The sequence below is a fragment of the Castor canadensis genome, chromosome 16, assembly GCF_047511655.1.
Source record: "Castor canadensis chromosome 16, mCasCan1.hap1v2, whole genome shotgun sequence".
Taxonomy (NCBI): Eukaryota; Metazoa; Chordata; class Mammalia; order Rodentia; family Castoridae; genus Castor; species Castor canadensis.
The window spans coordinates 8,203,717-8,227,594 of NC_133401.1; the positions used below are offsets into that span (position 1 = coordinate 8,203,717).

The 23,878-nt window shown below is 39.9% G+C and overlaps 1 pseudogene; it reads right to left on the minus strand.

Annotated features, from left to right (window-relative positions):
* Positions 1–4,634: 4,634 nt before the first annotated feature.
* On the minus strand, positions 4,635–23,273 carry LOC109701535 (uncharacterized; annotated as a pseudogene).
* Positions 23,274–23,878: the final 605 nt, after the last annotated feature.

Below are 23,878 nucleotides of genomic sequence, written 5' to 3' on the forward strand. Positions count from 1 at the left end.
TTGAAGTGTTCAGTTCCACTGCCCATTTTTTACTTATTTTTTGAGGTCTTTAATTTTTTTATTATTTTGGGGGGGTAGTACTGACAGTTGAATTTAGGGCCTGTGCTTGCTAAGCTGGTGCTCTACTGCTTGAGCCATACCCCTAGCCCTTTTTGCTTTGGCTATTTCTGAGATAGGTTCTCATGTTTATGCATAGGTCAGCCTGGACTGTGATCCTCCTATTTACGCTTTCCACATAGCTGGGATAATTGTGTTCTCAGTCATTAGTTGAAATGTGGTCTCACTAACATTTCGCCTGGGGAATGGCCTTGAACCACGATCCTCCCAATCTTCATCTCCCAAGAAGATAGGATTACAGGTTCAAGCCACTGTGCCTGGCCCTTGAGTTCTTTATATACTTTTTATATTAATTCCCTGTCAGATGAATATGTGGCAGAGATTTTTCTCCCATTCTGTAGGCTGTCTTTTTGCTCTGTTGGTTTCTTTTGCTGTGCAGAAGCTTTTTGATTTGATGCCATCCCAGTTGTCAATTCTTGCTCTTATTTTCTGAGCTATTGGAGCCATATTTAGAAAGTAATTACCTATTCCTCTATCTTCTGTTTTCCTCTAGTAATTTCAAAGATTTAGGTCTTAAAACTTTTGAATTATTTTTTATCCATTAATTTGTTAATGGATAATTTATTAATTTTTATCCATTTTGAATTAATTTTTGTATAGGGCAAGAGATAAGAATCTTTCAGTCTTCTCCATGTGGATACCCAGTTTTCCCAACACCATTTTTTGAAGAGTTTGTCTTTTTTCCCATTGTGTGCTTTTGATACTTTATTAGAAACAGATAGTTGTAGCCATATGGATTTATTTCTGGGTCTTCTGTTCTGTTCCATTGGTATATCTGTTTTTGTCCCAGTACCATGCTGGTCCTGTTTCTATGGTTCTGTGGTATAATTTGTAATCAGATATTGTGATACCATCAACATTGTTTTTGTTCAGTCAGTATTGATTTGGCTATTCTTGGTCTTTTGTGTTTCAGAATTGTTTTTTCTATTACTGTGAAGAATGTTATTGGAATTTTGATGGGAATTGCATTGAATTTGTATAATATGGCCATTTTAACAATGTTTATTCTGCCAGTCCATGAACATGGGAGGTCTTTCCATTTCTACTGTCTTCACTTCTTTTCTTCAGTGCTTGCAGAAGTAGTTAACATCTTCACGCCTAGGTACTTTTTTTAGGCTACTGGAAATGGGGTTATTTCCCCAATTTCTTTTGCCTGAGTTCATTGTTAACATATAGAAAAGCTACTGGTTTTGTATGTTGACTTCATATCTCACTACTTTTCTGAAAGTGTTGATCAGATTTAAGAGCCTTCTGGTGGAATCTTTAGTGTCTTTAAGTAATAGAATCACATTGTCTGCAAATAGGGATAGTTTGACTTCTTCCTTTCCTATTTTATCTTTATTTCTTTCTTTTGCCTTATTAGTTTGGATAAACTTTCAAGCACTATATTTAATAAGAGTTTTAACAGTGGGCACCTTTCAGTTTTTCCTCATTTGGTATAATGTTGGCTATTATGTTGAGGTATGACCCTTCTATTCCTATTTCTTCAGGACTTTGATCATGAAGGAATGTTGAATATTATCAAAGGCTTTTTCTGTATCAATTGAGATGATTCTGTGGTTCTTTTTCTTGATTCTCTTTATATGCTATATTATGTTTACAATTTGCATAGATTAAACCACCTTTGCATTTCTCAAACTAATGCAACTTGATCTTTTAAATCTATTGTCAAATTTGGTTTTCAAGTATTTCATTGAGAATTTTTGCATATGTTCCTCAAGGAAACTGGACTATAGTTTTCTTTTTTTTTAATTTTTAATTTATTCATATAAACGTTCGTACAATGTTTGGGTCATATCTCCCCCCTTCCCTTTGCCCCCTCCCATTACCCCCCCTTACCCCTGGCTACCCGGCAGAAACTATTCTGCCCTTATCTCTAATTTTGTTGAAGAGAGAGTATAAGCAATAATAGGAAGGACCAAGGGTTTTTGCTAGTTGAGATAAGGATAGCTATACAGGGAGTTGACTCGCATTGATTTCCTGTACACGTGTGTTACCTTCTAAGTTATTTCTTCTTGAACTAACCTTTTCTCTAGTTCCTGGTCCCCTTCTCCTATTGGCCTCAGTTGCTTTAAAGTATCTGCTTTAGTTTCTCTGCGTTGAGGGCAACAAATGCCATCTAGTTTTTTAGGTGTCTTACCTATCCTAATACCTCCCTTGTGTGCTCTCACTTTATCATGTGATCAAAGTCCAATCCCCTTGTGTTTGCCCTTGATCTAATGTCCGCATATGAGGGAGAACATACGATTTTTGGTCTTTTGTTGTGTCCTTATCCAGTTTTGGTATCAGAATAATACTAGCTTTGCAGAATGAATTTTTTTGCATTCCTTCCCTTTCTATTTTGTGGAATGTTTTGAGGAGCATTGATGTTAATTCTTCTCTAAAGATCTGGTAGAATTCAGCAGTGAATTCATCTGGTCCTAGACTTTTCTTTGTTGAGTTTCTTTTCTTTATATTTATTCAGAGATTTTTTTGTTACCATTTTGATCTCATTGCTCTTTATAGATCTGTTTAGGATTTTTGTATCTTCTTGGTTCAGTTTTTGGTAGGTCATATTGTTTAGGAATTTATACACTTCTTCCAGTTTCTCCAATTTATTGGACTATATGTTTTAAAAATACTAATGATCGTCTGGATTTCAGTGGTATGTGTTGTAAATATTACCCTTTTACTATAATTTTATTCATTTGTATTCCCCTCTCCCCCTGTTAGTTTGGGTAAGAGTTTGTCAATCTTGTTTATTCTTTCAAAGAACCAACTCTGCTTCATTGATTCTTGTAGTCTTCTTTCAGATTCCATTTCATTATTTCCAGCTCTGGTCTCTATGATATTTCCTTTATAAATTTAAGAAATGCAAGCACATCATTTCTAGCACATTTTATATTACTCTATAGAACCTTTCCAGTTGAATATAAATATCATTGCACAACAAAATTAGAGATAAAGGCAAAATAGTTCCTGCTGGGTAGCTTGGGGTAAGGGGGGGGTTAAGGGAGGGAGCGGGGTGGGGGGGATAACGGAGGGGGTGGGGGAAGGGGGGAGAAATAACCCAAACATTGTATGCACATATGAATAAAAAAATTAAAAAAAATAAATATTGCAATTTTATACCAATGACTATTTATTACACTATGCAAGAAAACCCTTTTTTAACATTCACAAGTTATATCTTTTTCTTGCAGTCATTTCCATTCCACTTTAATCACTGAATTTGTTGTCTTTTGGCAGTACTGGGGTTGGAACTCAGGGCTTTGAGCTTGCTAGGCAGCTGCACTACCACTTGAAATATACTCCTTCCCTAGTACACGTGATGTTACAGAAATGATGATGCTAGAGCTTGTCCTTTGATATGTATCTGGGACATCTGAGAACAAGAGATTTGGCAGGCAACATGGCTGATTTAATCTTGGTTCCTCAGCAGAGTCAGTCTCAGGGGAGTGTGGAGAGTGATGAATTCACAGGGACAGAGATGGTACACAGGTAGAAGAGGGTTTTATTATAAAACAGACTGATAGGAGAGAAAGGCTGTAAATATCCTGGCTCTGGGAAGAGGCAGCCATTTTTAAAAAAATACTCCGTGTTTGCTTCCTGAGGCTTTCTCTGGTTCCAAGTTGAATTCATAAAGATATTTTTACTGACTGGTGTATCACATACTGACTAGAAATGTATCACATACTTTTACAACAAAGAAAATACACAATATACAGAAAATGGATGAAAAAACTCCACTGTATGGGTACACCACATTTTATTCACTCATCAGTTGAACCTTAAGCTTTTGTTCACCATACTTTGGCTATTACGAATACTGTTGTGCTAATTTTTGTGTAGACATGTGTTTTCAGATCTCTTTTTATATATGACTAAGAATTGCTGGGTGTTGGGGTAAGTCTATATTGAAGCTTTTGAGGAACTTCCAAACTTTTCCACAGCAGCTGAACTATTTCACTTTCCCAATGTATGGAGGATTCAGAAAATTGGAATCAACACAGGTAACCATCATCAGATTGATAGATAAGCAATATGATAGCTACATACAGTGGAATTATTATTCAGCTGCAAAAATGAACTTCGGGTACATGACACAGATGAAACTTACAAGCATGCTAAATGAACTAATCTAGACCCAAAACAAAGATGTGTGATTCCAGGTATAAGAAATATCTAAAGTATGTAACTTCATAGAGACAGGAAGTAGATTAGAGGTTGTCAGGGACCAGGGGGAGGGAGAATTGAGGAGTTATTGCTTGTAGTTATAGTTTCTACTTAAAAAAGTTGTGATAGTTACACAACACTCTGAATATCATTAATATTACTGAATTGTGTGTTTAAAATGGTTAAAAATGATAAATTTTACATTATACATAAATATACTTACTATAATAAAAATGTGAAAACTTACTATAAACCTGCAGTTATGAAGACATAAGGACAGTGTTTTAGCCACTCCTAAGTGACAGGACAAACACCCACCCAAAATCTGGTTTGAACATTGACACTGATGACACAAACATGGATTAGGAGGGCATGGAAAAGTTTATTAATCACATATTGAGACTTTTGGGGAAAGAGCAGAGTACAGAGGATCCCATGCAGGTCTGAAAATGGCTGTAGAGGTAAGGAAAAAGAGACTAACTATTGAATTTCATGATGTCCATCAACAAGAATGTCATTAATTTCTATAGATCTAAGTAAAATTAAAATAGCTTTGAAATGTATTAAACAATATTTGACAGAAACACTTGGAGAAATGTATCCTAATGTAATTACATATTTATTTAGCACACTACTTTCAAAAATGGAAATACTCAAGTTTTTAAAAAATAATTAAAACCTTTTTCTTCTGCTGGGGTGGATATAATAGTGCTGGTTCTACTGATGTTATTTATATCTACATTTACATCATAGATCTACCTGTATGTGTTAAACATATCCTATCCTTAATAAATAAGATGAAAACAGACTAATACAAACTACAGAACATAAGGCAACTATATAGAAAAATATCACATTAACAATCTTTGTGTTAATTTTGATTAATATTGTTGATATATATATATTCATGCATTAAACCCTTGTTTTAAATACACATAAGAATTCAGTTTGATCAGATTAAAAACTAAGCTTTCTGAATTAAAATAGAAATCACAAGAACACATAAATACAATTCCATAAAAATAAAAAATTAAACACTAAGAGACTGCAAAAATAAATATATACATTTAACCATTTGTAAGCACTCTTTGAAATAGCTGCTTTTGGGTAAAAGAGAAAATAAAAATTGAAATAATAAGCCACATAGAAATGACTTTCAGAAGAGTCAGGTGCTGGTGGCTCATGCCTATAATCCTAGCTACTCAGGAGGCAGAGTTCAGGCGGATCCTGGTTTGAAGCCAGCCTAAACATTATCTAACCACACTTAAGTAATGGCTATTACATATTAATGAATCAAAATAGAATTAAATGAAATAGCCATTTAAAAAAGTATCACTCCCATTAAAATGTCCCATTTTAATGGAAACCTTAACAGACATATGGACTTGGTGTAATATTCACTTTTTATTACTATTTACCATCTTTTCTTTAAAAATTTTCCCATATAGTACAGTCTACTACTTACCATGTAAGTGGTAGCATGGATAGTGCTTGTTGTAGGACATTCTTTTGTTCTGAACTAGAGCTGTCAACCTCAGGATATAAAAGATGAGACACTAGTGAATGGCTCTCCAGATACATATTGGAAGAAATAAAACACAAGCCTGTAAAGAGCCCAAGGATGTGAATGCTATGTGGTGCTTGCCTCCTACTCAGCTTCCAAGTCTGCACACAGATTTTAGTCCTAGACCAGGCCTGTCTGGACATCTCAGGTTACTGTCCCCAATTTTGCCTCTTCTGAGAAGTGGGCCTGTTGTGGGTTTAAGGATCAGCAGGGGTGGGACAGGCCTGGCCAAAGCAAGGGAACATTTTCACTATTTGGTATCTCTTTAAATCTACTTGAGTCTTCATGTAATAGTCCTATTTATTTTTCTTTTTAGGCAGTAATGGGGTTTGAACTCAAGGACCTCGTACTTGGTAGGTAAAGTGCTCTACCACTTGAGTCGTTCCAACAGCCTGTGTGTGTGTGTGTGTGTGTTGAGATAGGGTCTTATGAATTATTTACATGGGCTGGCTTTGGACCATGATCCTCCTCTTTAGCTAGGATTATAGGAATGAGCCACTGGCATCCAGCAATCTATTTTTTTCTTGCTAAGAGTATGTAACAATTTAAAGTGAAAATTTTCAATTTTGTGGACAAATTAAAAACTCAAATTATTCTTCCTAAAAGTATTAAAAAAACAGTAAAAAGTGCATTTAATTTTGGAATTCTTATTTTTGTGACATGGTTTTTTGGAAAAGATGAAATCCTAAGGCTCAAAGGTATTAAAACACAAAAGGTATTTTTTTTTTTTTGGCAGTTTGAACTCAGGGCCTCATGCTAGCTATGCAGGGGCTCTACCAGTTAAGCCACACCCCCAACCCTCTATTTTTCCATTGCTTTTCAAGAGAAAGAAAAAAGAGTAAGAAAGCCAACCAGGAATTATCTTGGGAAAGGGATGAAAAGGGTGGGCCATACCAAGTATTCTATCTAGGATAACACTTCATAATTTTTACAAGGTCTTCTCACTCTACGCAAATTTAAGACGTTTAATGAAAATTATGATTTCTAACAACTTACACTAGTTTTTGTTTTGCGGTACTGGGGTTTGAACTCATGGCCTTGCATTTGCTAGGTAGCTGGTCTACTGCGTGAGCACACCCCAGCCCAATTTACACTATTTTGGAGTAATGATTTCCATATTCCAACTCTTAAATACCGAAACTTTGGGATCTATTTTTATTTTTTTCATTAAATTGATAGCCAGTGTGATCAAGGTACTGAATGTTGTCATTGAGATGTTCACTCTAGCTTGAAATCCTGATTCATCACATCACAAATATGTTAGATGGGCTTGTTTTTCTACCTATTTATGTGGTTCTAAAAGATTATTCTAAATACCTCCATCTGGACAAAGACATATTTTTACATGATTTCTGTACCTTCCTCCCCATTCTTAGAAATTTTATTTTCTAAATAAAATTCACTTAGTCATGTTTCATGAAAAACAATGGGAACTAATCCAGGATTTTAAATTAATTTGTGGGATGCTGCCATTTGAAAAAGATAATATTCTCGACTGGAAAAATAGTACATTTTACAACAGGTGGAAAGATTTACATCCAAGAATTACCTATGGGGTGTTGTATGCTAATTCAAAAGAAAATACTACTATTTTATTTATTGGTTTTTGGTAGTACTGGGTTTTGAACTCAGGGCTTCTCACTTGCTAGACAGACACTCTACCACTGGAGCAGGAAGGTTCAGACCTCAAAGGAGAATAGAAAGTAACTTCGTTTTCTGTATATTGTGTATTTTCTTTGTTGTAAAAGTATGTGACACATTTTTAGTCAGTATGTGATACACCAGTCAGTAAAAATATCTTCAGTATGAATTCAACTTGGAACCAGAGAAAGCCTCAGGAAGCAAACACAGAGTATTTTAAAAAAATGGCCGCCTCTTCCCAGAGCCAGGATATTTACAGCCTTTCTTGCCTATCAGTGTATTTTATAATAAAACCCTCTTCTACCTGTGTACCGTCTCTGTCCCTGTGAATTCATCACTCTCCACACTCCCCTGAGACTGACTCTGTTGAGGAACCAAGATTAAATCAGCCATGTTGCCTGCCAAATCTCTTGTTCTCAGATGTCCAGACACATATCAAAGGACAAGATCTAGTATTGTCATTTCTGTAACATCGAGTGTACTAGGGAAGGAGTGTTCAAATCTCCATTCCCTAATTTCAGCCTATTTAAAAGTACTCCACAACACACCATCTCCACTAAAGAAGGCCAGAGCTCCTGATAATGGGCCAACAATTCCCCTTCAGGTGGACGGAGATGCAACTTCGCCCCACGTAGTCTCATCCACGCTACCATCACACAGATGTCTCCACTTTGGTATTTGGCAATGGCAGAGTAACTAACCCCTGGGGATATCCTCTGGTGTCTGATGAAGTGTGATTCTTCATTAATGGCTTCACTGCAGTCCTTGTACACACATGGTGTCTATCCTGGGTATGTCCTCTGATGTCTGATGAGATCTGACTTCCTACTAAAGTCCTGCCCACACCTCCTGCAAACATAAGGCTTCTCTCCTGAATGTGTCCTTTGGTGTCTAATGAGGTGTGACTGCCGGCTACAGCCTTGCCCACACTCTCTGCACCTATGTGGCATTCCTCCAGTGTGCCTCTGGTGTTTAATGAGAGTTAACTTATCACAAAAGCCTTGCCCACATTCCCTGCACACAAAGGCACTGGAGCGTGCCCTCTTGTGCCTAAATAAGTTTGGCTTTTGCCTAAATCTCCGACCACATTCCCTGCACATGAAAAGCTTTTCCCCTGAATGTGTCCTCTGGTGAGATGAGGGTTGACTTATCATTAAATCCTCGCCCATACTCCATGCACACAAATGGCTTCTCTCCTGAGTATGTCCTCTAGTGTGTGACTAGGGTTGATTTCCGGATAAAGCCTTGCCCACACTCTATGCATACAAATGGTTTCTCTCCTATATGTGTCCGTATGTGTCTGATGGGGTGTGACTTCTGGCTAAAGCCTTGCTGACACTCTCTGCAGACACAAGGCTTCTCTCCCGAATATGTCCTCTTATGTCTGATGAGGCGTGAATGCTGCTGAAAGCCATATCCACATTCCCTACAAACATAAGGCTTCTCCCCAGTGTGTGCCCTCTGGTGTGTGATGAGGTTTGACTTCAGGCTGAAGCTCTGTCCACGTTCCTTGCACACAAAAGGCTTGACCCCTGAGTGTGTGCGCTGATGTGTGAAGAGGTTTGATTGTCAAGTAAAGCCTCGTCCACAATCCTTGCACACCTATGGTTTCTCCCCTGAGTGTGTCCTTGGGTTTTAGATAAAGATTGACATTCTCCTAAAGCTTTGTCCCCACTGAGTGTGCATGTAAGGTGTCTCCCCTGTGTGTATCTTCTGGAGGCTAAGTAGGTTTGATTCCTTGATAAAGCCTGATCCAAAGTCTTCATGTTTGACTGCTCCAAATCTTGAGACCTTTAAACCATGTGATGTTTTGTCTGTTTTATCAAAATCTGCCTTCTGTTCTAGGCTAGGACTTGTATCCACCATTATGTTGTCTTTCTGGGTCCTTAGATGGTCTTCAGGGGAGCTGGGGATTGCCTTTGAAGGGCCACTTTTGCTTATGTTCCCAAAGAGAGGCTTGGAGTTTTGTTCTCTCTCTTGAATTTGCATGTTGTCACTCAAGCACTGATCAAAGAGTTGTTCTTGCAGTTGTTTCTGATCATCTAGATAATGTTTCTCTGGACGGAGATGATTTCCTGCATATAAGCTTGACAAGAGCTGAGGGAGCTGACTGAGCCATACATGCTGGCTGAGGACTTGTTGACTGGAGAACATCAGAGGGCAGGAAGGACAAGTTTGCACTTCTGGCTTTGATCCTGCTAAAGAAAGAACACTTTCAGAAGAGTCTCAGGTAGGGATGCCTAGCTCATTTTGCCTTGGTCACTGGTCATTCGGAGTATTTTACGTCACAAGTTATCTCCCACACAGATATCCTTCACAAGATGTATTTTTCATTTTACTGTATGCATTATATTTTCTTCCTTTTTTCATCTTTTAATTTTTATGCATTATATTTTCTAGTGCAGGAACTGACAAACTCATCTGACAAGCTGAATTCAGCCAGAAACCTACTTTTGTAGTCTACCAGCTAAAAACAGTTTTTGTCTTTTCTTTTTTTGTGGTATTGGGGTTTGAACTCTGGGCCTCAAGCTTGCTGGGCAGACACTCTACCATTTGAGCCACTCCGCCAGCTCCCCTTTTTTTTTGTGTTGGCTATTTTCAAGATAGGGTCTCACAAACTATTTGCCTGGGGCTGTGATCCTCCTGACCTCTGCCTCCTGAGCAGCTAGGATTACAGGCATGAGCCATAGGCATGTGGCAGTTTTTATCTTTTTAAAAGGTTAAGAGAGAAAGAATATGATGTGACAGAGATTGTATGTGGCCTTCAGATATTTATTATGTGGCACTTTGTAGAAGTTTTTGACTCTAACCTATTGTGATATAGAAAATATATATCACATTATATATTACTTTTCACATTATCTGAAAGACTAAAAATGTTTATTGGTTCCAGAAGTCAAACAAAAGCATACAAATAAGAAGTGTTTATTCATGAAAAATACTGTACTTCAGGTAAGAATGGTAGGACTCTGTGATATTATTGCTGGAGTTGCTCTTACCCTCTTCTTCCTGCTGTTCAAACTTAGTGTGGTAGTCATAGCTGGGAAGGCTACAAAACCAGAGTGGAGGGGCTGACTTGATTTAGAGTGGAAGCTCAGTGGAGCTGTCTATAAAAGTAATGCTCTAGCCAGATGCAGCAGCTCACACCTATAATCCTAGCTACTTGTAGTCCTAGCTACTTGGGAGGTGGAGATTGGGATGATCACAGTCTAGGTAGGCCAGGCAAAAAGTCCAAAAGAACCCATCTCAACTATACAACCCGGGAGTACTGGCATAGTCTATCATGCCAGCTATGGAGGAAGCACAAGTAGGACAGTCATTGTTCAGAATGGCCTGGGCATAAACATGAGGCACTGTTGAAAAAGTGACTGATGCAAAAAGGGCTGGGAGTGGGTCAGGTACAGTACCTGTCGAGTAAGTGCAAGGCTCTGAGTTCAAACTGAGTAATGCCAAAAAACAAAAAAAAAAAAAACAGAAAAAGATAGAAAAAGTAATGATCTAGATGCTAAATGAACAGGGAAGACCAGTAACTGCTATCTGAAGCTAATAGTCCTAAAGAAAAATTTAGCAGGGAGACCCTGAAAATTAAACAACTAGAAAGAGGGCTTGACAAACTCAACACACAACCCTACCTGACTGTAAAGCTGTGGGCAAAACCAGGTAAGACTACAAGGGGCCCAAGCTCTCCACACATCCCTCCTGACAAGGAGGTTATAACCAGGGGGAAGGGAAAATAAGAGAGCTCAAAGAAAATTAGAAAACCAAGAAAGACTTGAAAACCACCTTGAACAACTTTGTATGTGCTCTCCAACCCACATACTTAGTCATAAATATAGCTAGGAAGCCTTCCCTAACTCGGGTCTTTGAGTACAAACCATGCCAATTCTTTCAGATCACTAAGCTCTGTGGCTACAAGGCTAACATCAAGGAAGCCAGAATTAAAAATAAACACAAGAATAACAATTTAAAATCAAGCAAAAGCAACATCTTTACAGAGGGGACATATTCCACAGATTTAATCTAGAAAAGTTACTAAAAAAATGAAAAGCAGCATTAAAAAATAATCTTCAGGCAGGAAATATATTCAGGTAATAGAGGGACTACAGTACAGTGTTAAAATAATCAGTTATTTTAAAAAGGAAAGAGTAACCCACATCAGAAAAATAATTCAGTCAGTAGAAATGTCACTGAGTGGGCTCAGATTTAGTAACAACAACAAAACTTGAAAGCTGATAAAAATATGTTCAAAGAACTAAAGAAAACAATATTAAAAGTATGATAATAGTAATTCAATATATGGGGAATCTCGTAAGAGAAATGAACAGATATTCTGAACAAAATAATGAAACAATAACTTATCAAAAGCTAGGAAATTCTAGCCCAGAAGGCAACGTGTATCTATTTAATGATTATATAAGAAAAAAAGGTCTATACCAATGGCATAAAACTCTACATGAAGAAGTTAGAATAAGAGCAAATTAAGCACAGAGAAAGTAGAAGTGGGGGAAAAGACAAAGATGAAAATCACTGAAATAGGAAACAGATAAGTAACATAGAAAACATAATCAATGAAACAAAAAGTTGGTTCTTTGCAAAGATTCCCTAAAATCAATAAATCTCTAGTTAAAATACCAAGAAAAAATTAATTACAAATATGAGGAATGAAAGAGAAAGCACTACTACAATACACAGATATTAAAAGCATACTTTGGGAATATTATAACAAATTTGTTGAAATATATAAATTAAAAAAATTGATAGAAAAAGAAACAGACTATGAATAGTTATATATCTGCTAAAGAAAGAGAATCTGAAACTAAAATATTTCCTTCAAAGAAAATCTTACTGGTAAATTCTTTCAGAATAAAGAATACCAATTCTAACCAACTCTTATGAAAAACAGAGGAATACTTCTAAACTTATTTTATGAGGTTACTATTACTCTGTATCAAAACCAGACAAAGCCATTAAAAGAAAACAGCTAAATCCCTCAGGAATATTGATAAAAATCCTTAGCAAAATATTAGCAAGTCAAATCTAGCTGTATATAAAAAGGATCATATCAGGATGACTAATAAGGTTTACTCCAGGAACACAAGTTTAGTTTGAGTTTCAAAAGTCAGTCAATATGATTCACCATATTAATAAGCTAAAAAAGAAACATCGTACTGTCTCCTGAAGCAAGAATCTAGAAATTTTTTCTTAAAGGGTTCCAGTAACATGTAGTATAGATCTGGAGGTCACATTCTCTTTTTCAGTTACTCAGCTCTGCTGCTGTAATGTGAAAACAGCCAGACATGCCAAGTAAGCAAATGGGTGTGGCTGTGTTATAATAAAACTTTGTTTACATGCGTTCTAGTTACAAGAAGAGACTTAACCATCCACAGGTGTCACTTTGTGACTTCTGCTCTAAGTAGATACAGAAAAGTTATCTGACAAAATTCAACACTCATAAGAACAGAAGTGAAATTCCTCAATCTGATAAAACTAGTATCACACTAGAAAAGCATATGCTTGCCACCCAAGGTAAGGAATTGAGGAAAGGGATCTTCTATTCAATATTTTACCAAAGGTCCTAGCAATCCCAATGAATGAAAAAAAAAAAAAAACCTGAAGTAAGGAAAAAAATGGATGAACGATTTAATTAATCAAAGTCATGCAATTTGGAAAGGAAGATGTAATGTTATCTTTACTCACAAGATGACAAGATCATGCACATAGAAAATTCTAAGAATGTAGGGGAAAACTAATTAAACAAAAACAACTTACTATATTTGCAGGTTCCAGAGAAACAGAATTAAACAGTGCATACCCTGAACATTAGGCCAAGAGTGGTGACTCACACATGTAATCCAAGGTACTCCAGAGGCAGAGACAGGAGGATTGTGGATCAAGATCAGCGACAACAAAAGTTAATGAAACCCTACTTCAAAAACAAGCTGGGTGTGGCAGTACATACCTGTAATTCCAGCTACCCAGGAGATGGAGGTAGACAGATTTGAGGTCTGAGATTGGCCCAGGCAAAAGCACAAGATGCTGTCTGAAAAAGCAAAGGTACTGGGGCATAGCTGGGGTGGTAGAGCACTTGTCTAGCAAGTGTGAGGCAGTGAGTTCAAGTTCCAGTACTACATGTAAAAAAAGTTCCCCTTGGGCAGCTGCATGAGGAGGTGTAGGATATAATCTGGGAAGCAGGGCTTTCAACTGTTTAGGTAATGTTTCATTTCTTAAGTGAGGGTGTTGGCATATGAGTATGTGTTTTACTATTATTCATAGCTTGCTGTTATCTTGAGTACCATATATTAACCTAAAAATAATTGGAATTTAAAGAGATGGAGACAATCACTTCGCTAAGTATAAGAGAAATTAGAAAGTACCTAGAAGGGCTATAGATTTAATACTCATAGGTACAATTTTAAGATTGGGAGGAGAGAAAGAAGATCATGAGTGAGGAGTATAAGCATTATAAAGACGTGGAGACAAGTGAGGAAGGGAGGCTTCCTAGTGCGTAAGGACTGAAGGTCAGAAAATCAGCCGAAGGTTGTACTCCGTGGCAAAGGCTATGCCGTGCAGCCTTACCAGCACGTTAGGATAGCTCCTCCCAGAACCTCACTGCCTCCTTTCCTATCTGTGCATTCACACTGTCCCATCTACCTGTGCTCGCACTCACCAGGAAAGAGGTCCAGCAGATGTTCCTTTCCTCTCTCCAGGGCTCCTCCCCTTGCCCCAGCTGAGTAATGAGCTTGGGTTTGGAAAGCAGAATTTCTGCTCACAGGGAAGAAAACGAGATACTTGGTTATGTACGCAGGTGACCACTCTAGAACTCAGAGCTAAAATGGCAGGGAAACTTAAGAGATTACAAGAGACCTATGAATAGTGACCTCTCCAAAGTAGAGGATTGAGTAAGGAAAGGAGATGCCAATCAGAATTAAGTCATATTAACACTCACCAGATCTATTTGATGGATTAAAATCTCCTGAGTTTGAAGCAAGATAAAGTAAAAGAAGAGCCTGAGCCTTGGGGAAAAGGCCTGGCAATGTACCATCATATATATAACATGAATAAATCAAGTTACCTGCTTTCAACTCTACTAGATCCAGACTTACCCAGAGGAAAAAGGTAAATTACTATTTTTAAGTCCCATCCAAAGTCATAGCCTCATGACAGGGAAAAATATACTATAAGGCCAACTGCAAGTGCTGAGGGAAGTTATTCTTACCCAACGAGACCAGGTAGTTATAGGTCTCCAGCATGACTTCCCTATGCAGCAATCTCTGAGCTGGGCTCAACAGCCTCCACTCTTCCTGGGTGAAGTCCACAGCTACATCCTCCAATGCCATGAAAGCCTTTAACACAAAAAACACCTCTGTTCATCCAAGTGTCCACCTTGTCTATGATTTAGAAAGAGAGGTCAATCAGCTTTCCTGAGGGAGACAGGGAAGATTTCTAGACTCTACATTGGCTTATTATGTTGGTGCCCAGGGGGTCAAAGGCCATTATGTTCCTGTCTCAATCTATACAATTTGTGTAACTAGTACTGTCCATATCTTAAAAGCAAAGCAAAACAAAAGCCCTGCTACATAAGGAGAGCGTTAAAACTAGGCAGGGAGAAGAGGAAGATGTCATGCATGAAATTAAATAGCAAGTCATCACCTTGTTGAGTTTGAAGAATTTCAGAAATTACTTAGTCTAATCATTTATGTTCTAATTTATGGAGGAGGCCTCTGAGGGGCTGTGGTGAATAACCCACCAAAACAAATACTTCATACAGAAGAATGCTTTACTCTCAAGCTGCCACTTGTCCCATCCAAGCATGAAGAGGGGAAGTAGGTGGTGGTGAACATCGTGGACTCAAATCACATTGCTGGGATTTAGAACTCACCTCTGTCTCCAACTAGTGTAAGCTCAAGCAAATAAGTTAACAGCTCAGTGTTCAGTTTCTTCTTCTTTTGACCTGAGAATATCAATGCTTATCTCACAAGGTTGTGGTGAGGACTGGATGACTAACTGTAAAGAACTCAGACAACTCACTACTGCCCACAGTAAGGGCTCACGGAAGATATCCCTGGCCAGTCTTTGTAAGATTCCACTCCCACTCAGGTCCAATTCCCCTCTCCTGCTTTATACTGTTCCCCTAACTCTTAGGATAATATATGTGTTATTCAAGTTTATTTTCTGACTCCTCACTAGAATGTAAGTTCCAACTGGTTCACTGTTGCCTCAGTGCCTAGAATAGAACCTGCAAGCACTAGGCAATCAAATATTTTTAAATGACTGAAAATGATCTATTTGTATCCTACTATATTTCAAATGAAGCTCTGCTACTGAGAAAGCTGCACTTTGAGGGACAGGAATCTATAGAAGTCCTTGGCATGGAGGTTTTGCTGAAAATTTCAAGACCAAATGAGCTAGAAATCTAGTTCTGTGATTCTTTCTTGCCCTACTCTTATTCTACCTTTAAAAATAGGATATAATCTGCAGTCCACAGAAAGTTTTAGCTTGACCTATTACCCCATTTAAAGCTTTTGTATGTATGAATTAAATATTGGAAAATTTCATATGAAAATCTCAGTATCTGGGTCCTGTTGAAATGTGACCACCCTGGGCTTTGTACTGCTGTGGATCACAGCTGGCTGAAGGTGACTTATATGGAGTCTAGCAAAGGAAGATTGCTCTAAACTTCTGCTTCATCACTTTCAGTAATTGAAACATATGCCTTGTCTCTTTAGTGATTTGATTTTGCATCCCTTCTCAAAACACCATCACTCCGTAAGAGTATGACACTGTTTCTCAAACTAATTCCATGCTGTATCCTTGCAAGGGCTCTCATCCTCTTGGGATCCTCCCCTGAATTTCCTATCTACTACCAGCTTGACTGCTCCATGTAGGTTTGGCCATGGAATAGCCTTAAGACTCTTCCCTCTCCCTCATTTCTTGTAGTAACAGCTGTCCCAAGACTCAGCCAGTCTCAATGTACTTAGGCACAAATGAAGACACAGGGGAGTGAGGGCTCTGCTTCTCACCCTTCATGTTTATCTGTACTCAGCTACCTGAGTGGTGTTTTAACTTACTGGTTCCAGGTCCTATCACAAAACAGTAAGATCAGACTTTCCGAGGATGGAACTTTTGTCCCTTTAGTCATGGGTACAAATCTTCTTTTCAAGAGGAGGAAGTCACTGTAGGACAGGGCAGTCAGGGCAGGTTCCATGAGAGGGATGAATGACCTTGGTTTTAAAGGAAAGGCAGGATTTAGAAGGGTCAAGTGAGAGAAGAGAGCTGGGCAACCTAGAGAAGGCACGAGAGGGGACAGAATAAGAAATAAAAAGTGGCTAACTGGGAAAGAGAACAGGTAGGATGCAGCAGTCTATAGAGGATCAAGGAACATGAAACTCCAGACATAAGATAATTTGAGTACAACCCTTAAGTTGATGGCAGAGGATAAAACACACAGAGCAAAATATTAATTGTTGAATCTAGGAAGACGCTAAGTCTTTATTTTTTTTTCCTGTGTGTTTGAAACTGTTTATAATGAAATATTGGAGGAGAAAAAGACCATACAGGTACCTGCCTAGTCTTCATAGTGATTTGACTTTTAGAAGCCCTTCTCAGAAAACACACACCACCTTGGAAATCTCCAATGAAGGAGCGACATTAGAGAGCAACCTATTTGAATGAAATTCATAACTGGCTATTCTTGCAGCCATGGACTGACTCATAGTTCCTGAGAACCATTCATGTAGGGTGTATGGTAAACCACATGGATGACTCCCATGATCCATGCTAGCAGCTGGGGAATGGAAGGAAGTCAAGTCAAGGAGAGGCCTAAATGGTATAAAAGTAACCCATATCCTTCTCAACTAAAAAAACAGACACAGTATTAATGCTAACCAACATGCCACAAGAAGCCTATTGGAGGATTCTACTTTGTTAAGACACAGTAATGGAAGTCAGCACTTTCCTGATGCTCAGACAGACACAGATTATCCAAAAGAGGCGACATGGCTTCCTCAGTGCACTAGCTCCATATATGCTCCTGCAGCACCAGTATTTTTTTGGAACATAGAAATATGGTCCCATCCTAGATCAAGTGATTCAAAAATTTTGGGGGTAGAGCCCAGCAGTCTGTTTCAACAAGCCTTCCAAGTGATTCTGACACATGTGAAAGCTGGAGAACTATGCAGAGGCAAAAGCACATATTCTGGAGATCAAGCATGATCAAGTGACAGGTCTCTCTCCTCTCTCCCTAAGACTCTGAATCAGTAATTTAACACCCCCATCTCAATCTCTTATATCATGTCCATTTTAATAGAACTTGCTATATTGGGTCACTGTGAGAATTAAATAAAGCTGCCACTGGCAAACATTCTGTTACTCTGAGGGGACCCAGCCTGGATGAGGCTGACACTGTGGGAGAACAAAGTTCAGTGGAGAAGTCAAAGAACTCTAGACCTTGCTAGGCTTATGGACCTTGAGGACCAATCCCAAAGTGTACCCTCTCTCTCGATTTTTTTTTTGTGGTAATGGGATTTGAACTCAGAGCCTCATACTTGCTAGGCAGGTGTTCTACCACTTGAGCCACTCCACCAGCCATGTTTTGTGTCAGGTTATTTTCGGGATAGGGTTTCACTATTTTCCCAGGACTGGGTTTGAACTGTGATCCTCCTGATCTCTGCCCTGAGTAGGTAGGATTACACCTGTGAGCCAAGGGCACCTGGCTCTCTCTGGATTTTTATATGAGCCACTTATTTTTGAGCCTAAGTGGGGTTTCCTGTTGCTTGTAGCGAAAAGCATTCTCCTGGTAGACTGCTACACTGAAGGTACACAGTGAATCATGGCTCCCTATTTCTATCTTTATGCATTCTCCTAAACCAATCCTTGCTCTGGCCATGTAACTTCACTTATCTCATGGGACATTAGCAAACTGATAAAGACACTAATTTGAAAGGCATTTGAGCTTGGGGCTTGGAAACCTTGAGACCATCATGTGAATAATCTGAGCTTGCTCAATGAAGGGGCCACCTGGAGAAGAACTAAGAACTGAAGCAACCCAGCCACCCAGTCTGTCACCCACCAGACACATGAGACCATCCAGCTTCAGCTCAGCAACCATCTACATAAGTGTACCCAGGGGAATGAGCCCAGTGGTGTCAGGCCTAATGGCTGACCTTCAGGATTGTGAACTAACGACTGATTTTATTTTAAGCCACTAAATTGGTACACAGAAGTGAAGTGCTACCATAATAAACACCTGAAACACGCAGCATTACTTTTAAGAGCAAGGGATGGGCAGTGAGCATCCAGAAAAACCTAGTAAAGGTTAGAAAAGTAGTAAACAACTGTTAGTAGAGGCTGGAAGTCGTGAGGACACTTCTACGATAGCTTGAGCAAAGCAGCTTGTGTTATATTTTAGCAAAACTACCACTTGCACCACCTTGGAAAATAGAAAATATACCTAAAGAATTTTCCAATCTGCTAAGATTGCCAGAAAGCCTGCTTTCTGAAATCTGCTAAGATTTCAGTAAGCATAGCTCAGTATATAGTACTTTCCCAGCATGTGTAAGGTCCTGTGTTCCATCCATCCCCAGCACCTCGAAAAAGAAGTTTCAGTCGTATGCTTCTAGCTACATACAATATGCAAAAATAGAAGCACTAAAAAAGCAACTGTGACATTTGTAAGCATAATTTGGAGGAAATATAGGCAAGTGAGGACTTGTTGGGTACATTAGTTTAGCTTCACATCACTACAAGAAAGTATCTGAGGCAAGTAACCTATAAAGAGAAGAGGTTTATTTAGCTCACAGTTCTGGAGGTTACAATCCAAGACTGGGTGGCCTGTATCTTTGGGCCTTTGGTGAGGGCAGCATATCATGGCAGGAGCAAATTGCTGACAGGAGGCTGAGACAGAAAGAAACTGGGGGGAGGGGTCACACAATCCTTTCCAAGGGTACATTCCTCAATGACCTGCAGACCTTCCATAAGGCCCCACCTCCTAAAAGGTGGCAACACTTCCTGAGAGCATCATCCCAGGGACCAAGTTTTCACATACAGACTTTTGGGAGACACTCAAACTATAGCACTAAGTTAGAAAATGAAACTTTTATACCTCCAGGCTCTCCAGCCAGCAAAATAAAAATGGCCTTAGAGTAAAGATCATATCAAAAGTTTGGCTGAAGGGCTGGTGGAGTGGTAGCATGCCTAACAAGCATGAAACTCTGACTTCAAACCCCAGTAACATCTCTCCTCCAGAAAAAGGTTGTCCGAAGGCTGTGCATGGTGGTGCATGCCTGTAATCTCAGCCACTGAGAAGGCTGAGGGAGGAAGATAACAAGTTTGAGGCCACCCTGGGCTACATAGTGAAGCACTGTTTCAAAAAACATTTGGCTCAAAGACCCAAACTTTAAGACCTCTGAAAGTATAATAAAAGTGGTGCCTAGTAGATTCTACAAGTAAGACCAAAGGTCTTCTGACATTCTTATGGACATAGTCCCACAGCACTGATACCCTGTCCAAAGATGAGATCTGGAAAAGAATTGGGTTTGAAGTTAATTCAGGGGTTTTGAGTATATTTTCAAAGTTGCACAACCATCACTATGATCTAATTCCATGACATTTCTATTCCTCCAAAAGAAGTCCCCTATCAGTTAGTCCTACTGCTCCCCTCATCCTCTGGTAACCAATATCTATCTGTGGATTTGCCTGTTTCTAGACATTTCATATAAATAGAACTATATAATGCATGGCTTCTTCCACTTAGCACAGTGTTTTCAGGGTTCATCCATGTTGTAATGTGTTTTATTTCTTGTTCTTCTAGGGTTGCTTGTTTTTGTTGTTTTGTGCTGGGGATCAAACTCAGCACAAAAACTTGTATATATACCACTGAGCTACTTCTCAGTCTAAGCATTTCTTGTTGTTGCTTAATAACACTCCATTGTGAGAGTGTACCAAATTTTGTTTATCTGTTCATCAATAGATGGACATTTGGGGTTTTTTCCCCCACTTTTTGGCTATTATAAATAATGCTGATATATTCACTGTGTTAACTTTCTGTCACCGTGACAATATACCTGAAATAAACCACTTATAATAAGAAAAAAAAAAAAAAGAATTGGGTTTGAAACTTTGCTTACTAGAGTGGTCTCTAATCTAATACAAAAAACCCATAGAACTTTCAAAAGACAATTCAAAATGAAGAGGCCTCCTACCTGCCTGATTCCTTCCCCCTACCCTTTTTTGGAGACAGGCTTGCTATATAGCTTAGGCTAGTCTCAAATTCACAATCTTCCTGCTTCAGCCTGGGATTGTAGGCATATGCTTCCATGCCCAGCTTTCATCTCCTTTTTTTTCCAATAGGAATGACTACTGCAGATTTCCTGTCTCTATCCCATCGTTGCATGTTTAGCTAGTAGTTATGGATGGAAGGAAACAAATGATTCTTCTTTAAGTATACAGATACCTGACTCAAAAGGAGTCCACTGAAGATGGCTTAGTCATAGCCAGAGTCCAAAATACTGGACTCTGAAACTTTTGGGAATTTGGGGAGGAAAGGCTGTTTATTTTGCACTGGGACCAGAGGGTAGCTACAGTAATGAGCCTCCAATGAATCATGCTTCCTTGTAATCTACATACTTGTGTTATCTATAATGACTATGGACTTTGCCATGTGACTTGCTTTGCCAAAAGGACATTAGCAAACATGATAAAAGTCAAAGTTTAAAAAGTGTTTGTTCATTAGGACAGTCTCTCTTGCTGTGTAGAGAAACCCAAGACCACCCTTTATTTGGCCAAGCCAAAGTGGAGTTTCTACAACAAGCTCCAGCCACATGGAAGAGAATCAAGAATAAAGTAGGCACTCCAGGTTTGATAACTGTCACACATGGGTGTTCCTCCAGCCCTGGTTAAATCTGCCAGCTGACTGGTTAAATCTGCCAGCTGACTAGCAAAATCACAAGACCAGGTGAAACCTATGTCCTAATAAATGACTTTGTGGTAAGTCATGAATTTTAGGGTGATTCATTATGCAGCAAAGGCTAACTGATAACTGATAGAGGAGCTATGTTATATGAAAAATATATTATAACTAACATCACCCTTGGCTTGTTGAGATGCTCATGCTATTCCTTCCATTTCTCACTTACTTGTGGGCATAAACTCATTAAATGGGGAAGACAGAATCATCTAAACTGCTTGAATAGTTTTCTCCTTTTTTTTTTTTTAACTGAGTACATCAAAAGTCAATTTAACTGAGTTAAAAATATGTGAGCTGACTCCACTGTGGTGACAAGAAGCACACTTTCACAGCAAATAATGAAAACATGATGTCAGACAACAGGACCTAACATTTGAAGTTAAAATTATTCTGATTATCAAAGACACTGCAGTGAAACACTAAAAAGCTTCTGAGCAGAAAAATGATGCTACTGTAATGCTGGCGCGCGCGGGGGGGGGGTAGTGAGGATTACAGACCACATAAAGAACTATGTCAGCATTTGGAGGCAAATTAAGACACTACTGCAATTTTCACAGGAGAGAAGACAAAGATCTGCACTGGCAGATCTACCCTGGGAATGTACAACTGCACAGTGTTAACTAAAATCATCAACAAAAACTGCATAGTGCAAAGACAGGAGGGAGAGAGGGAGAGAAGATAATGGGGACCCATCTTGTTGACGACCAAGATGTAATTACCAGTAATTCTCACCTTTTTTGGCTCTTAGGAGCCCGGTAGCCATTTCTTGGTCTCCTGAGTGCTCTCCCTGGAGAAGGGCAAAGTCTCAGAAGACAGATCTGAGTATGTGAAGAGAAATGAGTGTCTAGGTGTCAACTCCCTCCCCACGAGCTGAAAAGGAGTATGCACCAGAGCTCCTCAAGCAGAGGTCGGGATGTCACAGCGATCGTCAGCGCACGCCAGCTCCCAAGCAGAAATGGGGAAAGGGGGTCCGGGATGACCCAGCAGCCTCATGCTCAGCTCCGAACTCTGGCCAGAGAGCGAAGCCCTTGTCCCCAGCAGCGGAGTGAGGGGCTGTCTTTAACCCTGTGGGCTCCAGTGAAGGACACATGACCTGGAGGTGCCAACGGGAGCACCGACTTCAGAGGGAGTTCTGCCTCTCTCAGACTGTATCCCCGCGAATAAAGCGGGTACATGTTGACTGTCTAAAGGGCACTCACAGAACGCCGGGTGCACGCTGCGGATCCTGAGGCCGAGGCTCCGGTAGCAAAGGGCAGAAGGCGGCAAGCACCACATAGCAAGGCCCACCCTGCTGCCAAGCAGCGTAACGGGGGCCGACACACCGACCGGAAGTGCTCCGGTGCGTCCGCGCTGCACGCAGCGAGGGAGGGCGGCCGCGAGCGCAGAGGCTTCTGGGGAGTGTAGTTCTAGAAAGGCGGAGTTGTCTCCGCCCACCTTCGCCACCTGCAGCCAAGTTTAGGGGCATGATGTTAGACGCACAGACCGTGAAGTTCTCGTTTTTCCTCCGAGGTCCAACGAGGTGTGCTGACTAGGATGTCCAAGAATTCTGGAAATGTGTCCCTGGCGGGCTGTAGCAGTTTCGGTGGCCGGTGGCCAGACCTCCGCGGCTCCGACACGTTGAACGCGCCCTGGCCCTAGCGGAAACCAGCGTCAGAACCGCCGGGCCTGAGCGCGGATTAGGGCAAGGCACTGCCGTCGCGGTGTTACCGCGCTGGACTCTCCCGGTTCGGGGGTTTTACACCACCGCGAGTCCCCGAGATTAGGAGGACGTGCCAGGGCCGACAAGGCACTGTAAGGCTGTTTCCGGGAGAGCGGGACTGGCTTAGGTCAAACTCCGGAAGGGAGGCGGGAACACAGTGTGATCCCAGGATTTAGGGCGGAAGAGGCTAGGCTTGGGGCAAACAAAAGGTTCCGGGATGATAGTGGCTGCCAGGATTCAAGGCCTACTCCGGAAATCCCCGACGTTTCCGTTGGAGGCTGGAGGTCTGACGTAGCTTCCAGTGGTGGTTGTGGTGGCAAAAGCGATGGTTGAAGAGGCAGAATTCTGAGTTTTGTTCAACACGGACTTTTTGCATCAATTTCCATTTTAAAGATAATTGCATTAAAATATTTATTCTTATTGCTGAGAACACTCAGTAATAAGTGTCCACTTAAATTCTGTTCTTGTGGTTCAAACCCTGATGAAAGGTATGAATAGAACCTCATTGGCACCCACTGGTTTGTAGCCATAGGAGGTTGAAAGCCTGGCTTCTGGGCATTAAGTAGCCAGCAAGAGTCCCCTAAGGGCTTCCCCCAAATCATTTATTTGTGATTTTATCTTTTCCTTTCCTGACTTCCTGAATATAATCAATTTCCTGCTAATTATTCCTCTCAGTGGCTCATCCCCCAGGGACCGCTGAGACCCTCTCACAATGCAAGTATTTTAAAATGATTCCCTT